General features: G+C 34.2%; 1 protein-coding gene across 25 annotated transcripts in view; it reads left to right on the top strand.

The window, feature by feature from the left end:
* XIRP2 (xin actin binding repeat containing 2) overlaps nucleotides 1–12,574 on the top strand; it is a 698,239-nt gene that overhangs the window by 333,720 nt on the left and 351,945 nt on the right. The window lies entirely within an intron of this gene.

Below are 12,574 nucleotides of genomic sequence, written 5' to 3'. Positions count from 1 at the left end.
AGAATTTATGATTCACGGAAATCAGCAAATGTGCCCAAGTGGTGGTAGAGCAGAAAATGTCAAATAATGATTTAGTTGTAAAAAAATGATCATTGAACCTGTTGAGAGTAAAGGTCTGATTAAGAATCTCACCAAAATTTAGATACAGATTCTTTGGAGGGAGTATGGGAATGAGTTTGAAAACTGGAAATTATTTGATCAATGGACAGTACAAATAAAAATGTAGCATATTTTTATTTCATTTGAAAACCTTAAGAGCTTCATTGACATGGGCACTTCTCAGCATCCTGCAGGGTTGGATCATTTACATCCTTCTTCTCAATATCTTTTGCCAACTAACCATTTCAAAATTACAGCTAAATTAAAGACACTGCCTGTTATTTGCTGTATACTGGAACTCAGATCTCCCCTTAGAGAGCTCTGAGCTAATTCAATGAGGCATAGCACTTAATTTCATTTGCAGAATTTCTGCTATCCAACTCTCCACAAATTAAATGAGATCATTCATTGCTTTCCCTGTAGGCTAATGGTACTTATATTGTTTGTCCACATTTAATGTCCTAATATCTTGGTTTCATGGTCCACTGTTTAATAACGAATCAGTAATGGAATTGAATATACTGTAGAAAAAAAAATACTCCTTCAGTTTATTGCCTTCCTCTGGCTGTATGGAACCTTAGACCTCTTCTAGCTCAGAGTTGCAAATGTAGATGCCTACAGGGACCAGGCAGGCTGTAAATGTGTGAACTGAACTTGGTGTGAGAGCATATAATAGATAGGTTTTATGATAACGTGAAGAAAGTTTCCTTACTTTCAGTTGTAAAAATTAGCATTAGGAAAAAATATATGGCACATATCAAGTGTCTGTGGATGGAATTTGCCCTAAGGCTTCACCAGTTTTTCAACCTAATCTTGCCTATTTCTCCCATTTTATAAATTAGAAAATAACAAAGGAACAAAACAACTTGAATAATTCCTTCAACAAATTCATTCATGATTCTTAGTATAGTACCAAAAATCAGTCACTGTACTTGAGAGGAATTACACATATTCAGAATTGTGACCTGAAGGAGGAAGGCTGGCATTGGATTAAGGTACAAGACTTGGAGTGCAGAGCTTATTAGTAAGCAAAATGAGAACTTCACGACAAATAAATGTAAAAGAGTGGTTAGGAGAGCAGATGTGGTTTACATGATTCAACTAAGGTTAGAAGTGTCAACTATAAAGAGACCACACAAGCTAGTAGGGACATTAGACAGACTGGCAATTCTGGCATTTGTTTTTCTCTATCTTGGTTTTCAGCCTAAGGTCTTAGGCATTTTCAAGGAACCAAACTACAAACAAAACTGGCAAACTGTACATATTTATATATACACTGCATGTGGCTTCAGTAATTAATTGAAGTATAATGTTTCTTTACGAATTTAGAATTTGGAAAAGAATCACAAGGTACTTGTATAATTTGTTATAAACAATAGAAATTATTTGGAGAAACAGGAGAAAAAACATCATTTATATCAATTTTCTGTTTCCTAGGAAGGAGAAATAGCAAACCTAAGCATGCTAGCTCATGTGAGCAAGATTTAAAAACCAGAGCAGTGATCCTGGAGATTCAATGCATGTTTATCCCCATAGGGTTTAATATAAGTTAATTCTTCTGGTGTGAAGTTATACCAATGACTGGTATTTTGGTGAAAAGGGAAAAAAAAAACGAATAAAGTTGTTTCATAGAGCGTTGTTTTCAAGTGCTGTATTTTCACTAAGAGCTAAGAAACCTCTTAAGAAGCTTTTTTTTTTTCAACATGGGTTCACTATTCCCTTTCCTGATTTAGAAATAATTCATTCTTTTGGCTAGTGTAGTTCTTCAGCAACTAAAAATATGTAAAGCATGTTGGACAGGTGAAATTTAGTTGGAGTTTTCGAATTTGTGATTTTTAACTCTAGGAGATGTTCTGAACAATGTGTTTTTAGTTGTCATTTTATTGACTGAAATAGCAGCCAGGAAAGACTTTCAAGCTGACATTGTAAAATGAAGCTTTCTGGGGGCAAATTTATTGTGTATGAATGAACAGACTTTTTTAAAATTGGGAACTTTTGGGGGCGCCTGGGTGGCGCAGTCGGTTAAGCGTCCGTCTTCAGCCAGGTCATGATCTCGCGGTCCGTGAGTTCGAGCCCCGCGTCGGGCTCTGGGCTGATGGCTCAGAGCCTGGAGCCTGTTTCCGATTCTGTGTCTCCCTCTCTCTCTGTCCCTCCCCCGTTCATGCTCTGTCTCTCTCTGTCCCAAAAATAAATAAAAACTTAAAAAAAAAAATTGGGAACTTTTGTTTCTGTAGTGTAAAATTGAAAACAAAATGAAGTAGATTCCTTTGTAGAAGGGGGTCAGGATAGCAGGTGTAGTTTAAATGATTCAGGAAAAAAAATATTGCAGATAAAGAGAATGTTTCAAATGAAGGAAACAGTTCAGATTGAAGGATTTACGTAGGGCTGAGGTTGTAAATCATATTGTCAGCATCTACTTTTTGAAGATGGTTCAGAAGGGGAAGAGAGACAAATTAACCTGTCTCAGAAGTAAAATGCCAGGGATTTGACCTAAAACTCAAAGATTTTAAGATCTTCTCAAGTCTCTTGATACTATGAATAATGGGGAGAAAAGCAATTTTAGTGTATTCAATATCTATGTTTGAATATAAACCGAAAACTGTTTTAATTGATGAAAATGACCTCAAGCAATGCAAAACTGGGAGAAAATTGTGATGTTTAGAGAAATTCTAATACCATATGCTCCATTTGAATTTACGCTTACTGGTGTTTTTGATTTCTAGTATCTTTCACATGGCAAAGATGATTTTCAAGAGCAATTCATATCTGTTAATCTGGTGGGTCAGTTCTTTAATTTGCCAATCCAAGTTCTGTCTGTACTCTCTCTCACTGAACAAAGTTACCTGGTGAGGGAGCACACTGGAAAATGTCTTATCCAGTCTCACCTACTCCAAAGCACTTTTCCATAGGTCTTCCTGTACATCTGCCTTAGTGAAAGTAACATTTTCACTACTGAGGAAGTAATCAGATCCTTAATTATGAAATTAGTTATCACTAGATTTAAACTTCTCATGGTATATTCATACTTTAAAATATTTAAGTCCAATACCTTCTTAATTGTTGATATAAGTGCAGCAAACAAGAAAATGTGTGTTTAAAGGGGAGGGGGGTGATTTGCTTATTCTGGGACACCTTAGTCCATCATAAAAATGCCAGAAGAAATGGAGTCAGTAATTTGGCACAAGTCATTTAAAACACTTTTCACAAAGATTGTTTTGTATCTTGTATTTTAAACATATTACAAATGTATGTGTAAGTTTAGATTGTAGGCTCCTTGAAGTCAGGCTTGTGTTTTGTCTCCCACAGTAGATATCTTCCTAGCACAGTGCCTGGAAGGCAGAATGTGTCCATAAATAGGTCCTAAATAAAGAAGACTATATTTTGTAGAAAAAAAGAATTTTGGGTCAATGTAGGGTTTTATAAGTGACTCATTTCCAGACCTTATTATCTTAATTAAATACAAAGATATACAGATATTGTACATATAGTTTTCTAGGGCATTCCCTAAAATCTCAATATTGTTCAAGTAACAGATACATCATATTTGACGGATAAAGAATCACCTTAATTTTGTATAAGCCCCAAGGAAAGGGAAAGATAAAAAATAGATATTCTTGGCCTTTTCAGTGTCACTCCATAGTTTGAAATACCATGTTCATAATTCAGTCACATAACTCCTCCAAGATTTGTTCCTTGATTTTTCAGTAGGAATCATACATGATTATAATGGTATTGCTTCCCTTATGTTCTGTGAAAAGATGTGGTTTCTTCCACATTTAATAGGACACATTTTTTTTCTGTATGAAAGTAATACCAAACAATAATCAAAAAACCAAGTATTAAATAAACTCTTATAGTAGGTGCTCTGGGACTACAAAAGAACCTCAAGACTCTTCCTTTGGGATTCTGCAATATGATTGGAAACCAAGACATACAAATCACATCGTTAGTGAAAATATTGGAATATACAAAAGACCCATTAAAGAAAAAAAATCAGACATAGCAAATATGGTTTCTTAATCTAGATGGCTTTTCTGTTTTTAAATTCAGATAGAAGCAACTCACCTGGCATGGATCCTAAGACTTAGTCCTTGTGCCCTGGTTGCCATTTCTCATAGCAAATGATAAGATGTGCATTCTTATCTTTAAGTTCCTAATGTGTCCATACCCAATTCTCCTGTGCATTCCAAACAATCTCTGGATTCATCTCTGGATTCTTTTTTACTACTCCATTTCAGAAACATATTACTGCAAACTCCATATTTCTTCCATGTTGAGGTTTACAGGTTTATTAAAAATACAAGATACACACTTAAGATTGAAATTCAGATAAATGACATTTTTGGTGCAGATGTATGTTGCTGGCATTCTTCTCAGGCTGTTTACAATCTTCTAAGCCTACAAGTATACACATAATATTGATAATTCTGAGGGAAAGAATGGCTGGGCAAGGAACAAAAGAATGGTGACAAATCTGCAATAAGGATGTAATGAAATGAAGATGCCTTTGACAAGAACCTCAGTATTATTTTGTATAAAACATCTTGAAGAAAGTGAAATTTGATAAAAATTCCCTTTATAAATGGCATGCAATTGTTAGAGGTTAATTATTTAATAAATGATACCACATATAGAGATCTTTGTACTCATCTCATGTATGATTTTTAAATATATAATTTAAAGATAAAAAATTTTTTAAACAAATTATAAAGATTTGCTCCTTGAGTTTTCAGTACACATAAACAATCTTTAAAATGTTTTAGGCAGGAAAAAATATTTGAAGATAATAAAAACCTACTTAATTTAGCCCAAGATAAAGAGATTTATTTAAAAGTATTTTTAAAATTTAAAGAAAATAGAGCAACTGGATTTCAGCAAGTCTGGAAAACATGAAGCTCCAGGGAGCTCAGCTGTAGGAGTTCATGGACCTTTATTCTAATGATCTACCATTACCTCAGCTGGCAACTTATTAGGTTTCTGAGTATCTTAGTTCATATTCTCAAAAGGGAATCTGATTAATTCAGATTAGTTTATGGATTGGTTCCTCTGGGGTTGGATAGCTACTCTTGGTTCAATCAACCATGTCGGGGGAATGACATTACTAATTAAGGATAAGCTAGAGGAAATGAGATCTTTCTTTAGTGGAGATATTTACAATGCCTGTACATATTTATTTGTATGTAAATGTATAATGGAAAACAGACTATGTGGAATTAATAAAATGCAATTATCTCATTTTAGGAAAGTATATTTATGGGTGAATTGTTGACAGTTCTTACTCCTGTGTCTTAAACCTCAGTGCATGGGACACAAGCCACACAAGCTTAAGTCAAAACCCAAGTGTCTTTCTTGATTGGCCCCTTTAACTTGCCTTTCACATCCAATCACCAAATCTCAGCTCTTGTATATCCTAAGTAACAGACATATTGACATCACCTATCCATGAGTGAAACTTTCCCATTATGTTATAAAATCCACAGAAGAATGGTTTGTGTGCAGCTTTTTCATATTTGTATCTCTACTACCTACCACAGTGCTTAGCACCAACAGCCCAACTGATACGTTGATTGTAGCTTTGTGAGACCCCACGACAGACAATTCAGCTAAACCATGTTTACAGAAACTGAGATATCATAAACTGTGTTAAGTTGCTAAGTTTATGGTGATATCATTATGTAGCAGTAGATAACTAATACAATCATTTCTTTCTGTATTGTGTCTTTTTTGCATTACATTTTTAAAAAATTAATGACAGCCTCATTTTAAATTCTTAATGTATGGTTTTATTTTTGGCAACAATCTAGTCTTTATCATTTAGTAATGGTTTAATATTAACTTGACATGGAACTCAAAAATGGTAGAATGAATCAGCAAGATGATAATCATATGTGGATAAATCATTGATATTTTTCATTTGACTCCTCTTCCCTGCCTGCCCTCCACTGTCTGACAGTGACTTGTAGGCCATGGCCCCAAACGTTTAAGTTCAAAGGACATTTTCGTTTTAGTTAGGAATCATAACTGAATCTTTGTTTAGCTCCTGTGTCATACATACCTCTGCACTTCTTTATTTTCACTATAAGATGCTATGAAATTATCAAGTGCCGGTTTTTCTCTCAAGTCTAGATCAATCCACCATAAGTCTTTCCTTGTTCCAAGAACAGAAGGAAAATTCTACTTCTATTCAGAAAATAGTAAAGATTTATGGTTCCCAGTCTGTAAAGTTCCATCTCTGATATAACAGAGATAATTCAAAATTATTGTTTCCTCCTGATGATTCCAGGAACCATGATATCCTAAGACATCTAACAAATCCTGAGATGTTGTAGAAACCCTTTCTAGACAATTGGCTAAATGGTATGTGTGGAAAATGAGTTTTGCCACTCAGATGCTGAGAAAAAATCACAAAACTACATTAAAAATATTGACATAAAACTAGAGGAGTAGCATTTTTATGTATGTGTAAAAACTCTCCTGACCATTCATCATTGCTATATCTGACTAGGAGCTTCTGAAACTCTGTATTGGTCTCTCCTCCTATCAGGAGACAATAATCTTTTAGATGGTCAAGTTCCTCCTCTTCCTCTATCCATGGAGGTACCTAAGTCCACATTTGTCTCAAATTCCTATATGCTTCTGGAATTCCTGCTTCTGTGAGTGCCAGGAACTGTAGATCCCAAGGATTGCCCTAGCTAAGACTGAGCCTTAGAGGCACCATCACTAAAGACCTTGAGCCTTGTGATACACAGTCTCTAAAATAAGGGATTCAGAACACCCAGGAGAACATTTAGCTATTAAGGACAAGACCTTCAAGTAATTGGAATTGATCAAAATAAATAATTCCATATTCAGAGTTAGCCTGGAAAAGACACAAGATGATATGGCAGAGGACACATACTGGAAATTAGGAACCTAGTCTATCAAGAAACATTGAGTAGATGCTGAGATTTCAATATGAGTATCTTTACAGATATCTTTACACAACTCTGTTTTTACATGTTGGATAATCTTTGTTTTGGAGATAAAAGATCTGTTCCTTTGAAAAGGAACTCTAGTTACTATAACTCATACAACCACATTTTATATAAACTTAATAGATCTTGAAATATATTTATATATCTTAGCATCTCAAAAATGATTATTTGGGATGGGACCTACAAATAAAAACTTAAAATACTTTATTGTAAATACTGATTTTATCATAAAAAGATAAATAAGAAAAAAACACTGGGATCTGAATAATTTGCTGCAGTGTACATTCCTAGCTACAAGGAACAATGTAACTAAAAATTCTGGAAGTTACCTATTTGTAAACCAGTAATTCTTTCTTTTTCCCTGGCGTTGAGCTCATAAATGAATTCACTCATGTATTAATAATAAAACATAGGTATGAAGTAAGAGTCTTAGTTGCCTAAGTCCAGATATCTTGAAAAATTATTTAGCAATTTCAGTGCTAGCCAATTTTTTTTCTTAAAAATAAGGATCTTTTTAAAGATTTAAAGAGGAAAATTTAAAGTCTTAAGAAAAGAGGTAAAGTATTCTAAAATATTGATGTTCAATTTAAGAAAATGATTTTGGAACTGATACATGAATTCAGCAAAGTTGCAGGGTACAAAATTAATGTACAGAAATCGGTTGCATTTTTATACATCAATAATGAAGCAACACAAAGAGAAATAAAGAAACTGATCCCATTCCTAATTGTACCAAGAATCATAAAGTACCGAGGAATAAACATAACCAAAGATGTAAAAGATCTGTATGCTGAAAACTATAGAAAGCTTATGAAGGATATTGAAGAAGATACAAAGAAATGGAAAAACATCCCATGCTCATGGATTAAAAGAATAAATATTGTTAACATGTCAATACTACCCAAAGCAATCTACGCATTCAATGCAATCCCAATCAAAATTGCACCAGCATTCTTCTCATAGCTAGAACAAGCAATCCTAAAATTTGTATGGAACCGCAAAAGACCCCAAATAGGCAAAGTAATATTGAAGAAGAAAACCAAAGTGGGAGGCCTCACAATCCCAGACTTTAACCTCTACTACAAAGCTGTAATCATCAAGACAATATGGTGTTGGCACAAAAACAGACATATAGACCAATGGAATAGAATAGACTCCAAAACTGGATCCACAAACGTATGGCCAACTAATCTTTGACAAAGCAGGAAAGAATATCCAATGGAAAAAAGACAGTCTCTTGAACAAATGGTGCTGGGAGAACTGGACAGCAACATGCAGAAGAATGAAACTATACCACTTTCTTACACCATTCACAAAAATAAACTCAAAATGGATGAAGGACCTGAATGTGAGACAGGAATCCATCAAAACCCTAGAGGAGAAAGCAGGAGAAAACCTCTTTGACCTCAGTTGCAGCAATTTCTTACTTGACACATCTTCAAAGGTAAGGGAATTAAAAGCAAAAATGAACTATTGGGACTTCATCAAGATAAAAAGCTTCTGCACTGCAAAGGAAACAATCAACAAAACTAAAAGGCAATGGGCAGAATGGGAAAAGATATTTGCAAATGACATATCGGACAAAGGGCTAGTATCCAAAATCTATAAAGAACTCACCAAACTCCACATCCAAAAAACAAGTAATTCAGTGAAGAAATGGGCAGAAGACATGAATAGACACTTTTCTAAAGAAGACATCCAGATGGCCAACAGACACATGAAAAGGTGCTCAACGTCACTTCTCATCAGGGAAATACAAACCAAAACCGCACTGAGATACCACCTCACACCAATCAGAGTGGCTAAAGTGAACAAATCAGGAAACTATAGATGCTGTTGAGGATGTGGAGAAATGGGAACCCTCTTGCACTGTTGGTGGGAATGCAAACTGGTGCAGCCACTCTGGAAAACAGTATGGAGGTTCCTCAAAAAATTAAAAATAGATCTACCCTATGACCCAGGAATAGCACTGCTAGGAATTTACCCAAATGATACAAGAGTGCTGATTCATAGGGGCACATGTACCCCAATGTTTATAGCACAACTTTCAACAATAGCCACATTATAGAAAGAGCCTAAATGTCCATCAACTGATGAATGGGTAAAAAAGATGTGGTTTATGTATACAAAGGAATACTACTTGGCAATGAGAAAAAAATGAAATCTGGCTATTTGCAGCAATGTGGATGGAACTAGAGGGTATTGTGCTAAGTGATATAAGTCAGGCAGAGAAAGATACCATATGTTTTCACTCATATGTGGATCCTGAGAAACTTAACAGAAGACCATGGGGGAGGGGAAGGGGGAAAAAAAGTTACAGAGAGGGAAGGAAGCAAACCACAAAAGACTCTTAAATACAGAGAACAAACTGAGGGCTAATGGGGGATGGGGGAGAGAGGAAAGTGGGTGATGGGCATTGAGGAGGCTACCTGTTGGGATGAGCGTATGGAAACCAATTTGACAATAAATTATATTTAATAATAAAAAATAATTTTGTAGTTTTATTCTATACTGATAAATGCAGTTACTATAAACAAAATTTAGTTGGTGACATGGCATTCTTCTGAGTAATTTTGATTTGTTCACTGAAATTAATAGCTAAACTTTTATAGAAAAGTAAGTGAGAACGTAGTAATTAAAATAGAAAGTGTGGTTATTAAACTGGGTAACAATTATAAAGTCTAGTGTTTTCTATTAATCTTTTAATGAACCAGATGAGCTAATTTTTTTATGATTCTATAGAAAAATTTGTATTTGAAATATTTAGGAAAGTTTCAAGATATAAGTCTTACACATTTTGTGATAATACTTTAGTAAATTATTTTGTTCTCGATAATGTCTGTGTATATTTTCTAATATTTTTTAGTTGACTAAGAAATTTAAATTCATATGGTGTTTTAGTAATGCATCTATTGGAATTCTGCATTAGACTTCATATAATGAAAACAAATTCCAGTTTTATATATTCAGAATTTTGAGATGTGAGAGGACCTCAGACAACTTTTCAAAAAACTTTTTTGTATGTATACTAATTGAGCAATAATGTGGCATTCTAAGATACTAGATATCTTCCTCCAAATCCTCCTGAAACAAAGAAAGAAAGAATTGAATGATACTAAGTGATAATGCTAACAGAAATTGAATGTATACATTTGCAAATCTTGGCATGATAATGCAAAACAAAATATATTAAGATGGCAAGGAGATATTATGTTTTATAAAAAAGAAAGTGACTTTAAGCTTATTAAAGTGGGGAAGATTAATAAAATAATATACCAGAACAAGATTTTAGAAAGTTAAAATTTAATTAAATATGTGAAAACATGTAGATGTTAATATTGTTTGAAACTGAGAGTAGAAGATAGAATTGTTTTGCCAGCCTGAAGTCATACATATGAATCTCATGCATATAACCATGAATTAACCATGGCAGATCAACCAGATGGTGGCTAAATGAAACACTTATACAGGGCTTCAGAAATTAAATTGCTATTGTTTTTCTTTTCCCTACATCTCATGAAGTAGACCAATAGATGTGATTTCAACTACTGTACAAGAATCTAAATATCAACACCTAAAAATGTCACTTTTGAAAAATATAACTGTCATCTGTTGAAATGATAACACCTTGAGTTTGAAATAAACTGCAACAAATCATACATCAAGTAAATACTTCTATAGCTATGCAGGATGAGTTATGAATGAGTCTAAGACAAAGTAAACTGCACAGATGTGCCTACTAGAAATAGATCTATATAGGAAAACTAAATTTAATTCAGTGCTTTTATTAGTTGATTAGGATTCCTGTGTCCTCTTGAAATTATGCTATTAAGCAATGAAATCTTGCTTTCTTTTGGGCACACTAATGGATCCTATCTCTACTTGTATCTTTACTGACACGGACATGAAAATTCCATTACTCAAAAGCACCTTGGATACTTTGATTTGAGAATTGTATTAGAAACCATAATTGAGGAACGTGGGTTGTATATTGGGTTCATGTTGCTGGGGTAACAGTGTTCTTATTAGTTTACAGAGGTAAAAATAAACACTTGGTTTTCTTTAGATGTGTGCTTCATATTGATATTTCCATTTAGTTCTAACAACATGGTGATTCTGTTTTTCCTTAAGTGATTCACTAGTTCTTTTCTTCTTTTTATTTTTTTATGTTTATTTTAGAGAGAGAGAGAGAGTGCGCACACGTGCGCGCAAGTGGGGGAGGGACAGAGAGAGAGGGAGACACAGAATCTGAAGCAGGCTCCAGGGCTGTCAGCACAGAGCCTGATGCTGTGCTTAAACTCATGAACCATGAGATCATGACCTGAGCTGAAGTCAGGAATCTTAACCAACTGAGACACCCAGGTGACCCCAGTTCTTTTTCTTATACTGAAAATCCTTCTCTTTCTGATATGAGATATCAGATATAAGAGATATATAATATATATCCATTATGTGGATATAAATCCTTAAACCCCAATATAATAGATAACAAATGGAATAAGAAAATAACAAAATTTAACGTGCAAGAGGAGAAAAGAAAGAAATAGAAGCAGGAAGAGAATAAATGCAAGGTGATAGATATGAGAACCGATTTATAAAGTTTCTCTAACTAAATGGAGAAAACAGTTAAAGATGAAGATTGTCACATTGATTTTTTTTAAAAAAGCAGCTGTATTTGGTGTGGTAGCCAGAATAATGTCCCCTCCCCCTAAAAATGTTCAAGTTTTAATCCCCAGACCTATGAATACACTAATTTACATGGCACAAGGAACATGAAAATTGAGTAAGTTAATGATACTGATATATTCATCCACCATGATCAAGTGGGATTTATTTCCAGACTGCAAGGGTGTTTCAGTACTTGCAAATCAATGTGATACATCAATAAGAGAAAGGATAAAACCATATGATCATCTCAATAGATGCAGAAAAAGCATTTGACAAAGTACAACATCCATTCATGATGAAAGCTAACAACAAAGTAGGTTTAGAGAGAACATACCTCACCATAATAAAGGCCATATATAGGCCATAATAAAGACCCACAGTGAACATCATACTCAATAGGGAAAACCTGAGAGCTTCATCTACAGTCAGGAGCAAGACCAGGATGTCCACTCTCACCACTTTTATTCAACATAGTACTGGAAGTTTTAACCACAGCAATTGGCCAATGAAAAGACATAAAAGGCATCAAAATTGGTTAGCAAGAAGTAAAACTTTCACTATTTGCAGAAGACATAATCCTATCTAGAGAAAACCCAGAAGACTCCACCAAAAGCTACTAGAACTGATCAATGAATTCAATAAAGTCACAGGATACAAAATCAGGGTGCAGAAATCTGTTGCATTTCTATACACCAATAATGAATCAGAAGAAGAGAAATTAAGAAAATCCCATTTGTAATTGCACCAAAAATAATAACATACCTAGGAATAAACCTAACCAAAGAGGTAACAGACCTGTACTCTGAGAACTATAAAACATTACTGAAAGAAAT

Source organism: Prionailurus viverrinus, chromosome C1 (genome assembly GCF_022837055.1).
Source record: "Prionailurus viverrinus isolate Anna chromosome C1, UM_Priviv_1.0, whole genome shotgun sequence".
In the NCBI taxonomy this organism is placed as follows: domain Eukaryota; kingdom Metazoa; phylum Chordata; class Mammalia; order Carnivora; family Felidae; genus Prionailurus; species Prionailurus viverrinus.
The sequence above is the reverse complement of the archived record's forward strand: the minus strand, read 5'-3'. Positions and strand labels throughout refer to the sequence as shown.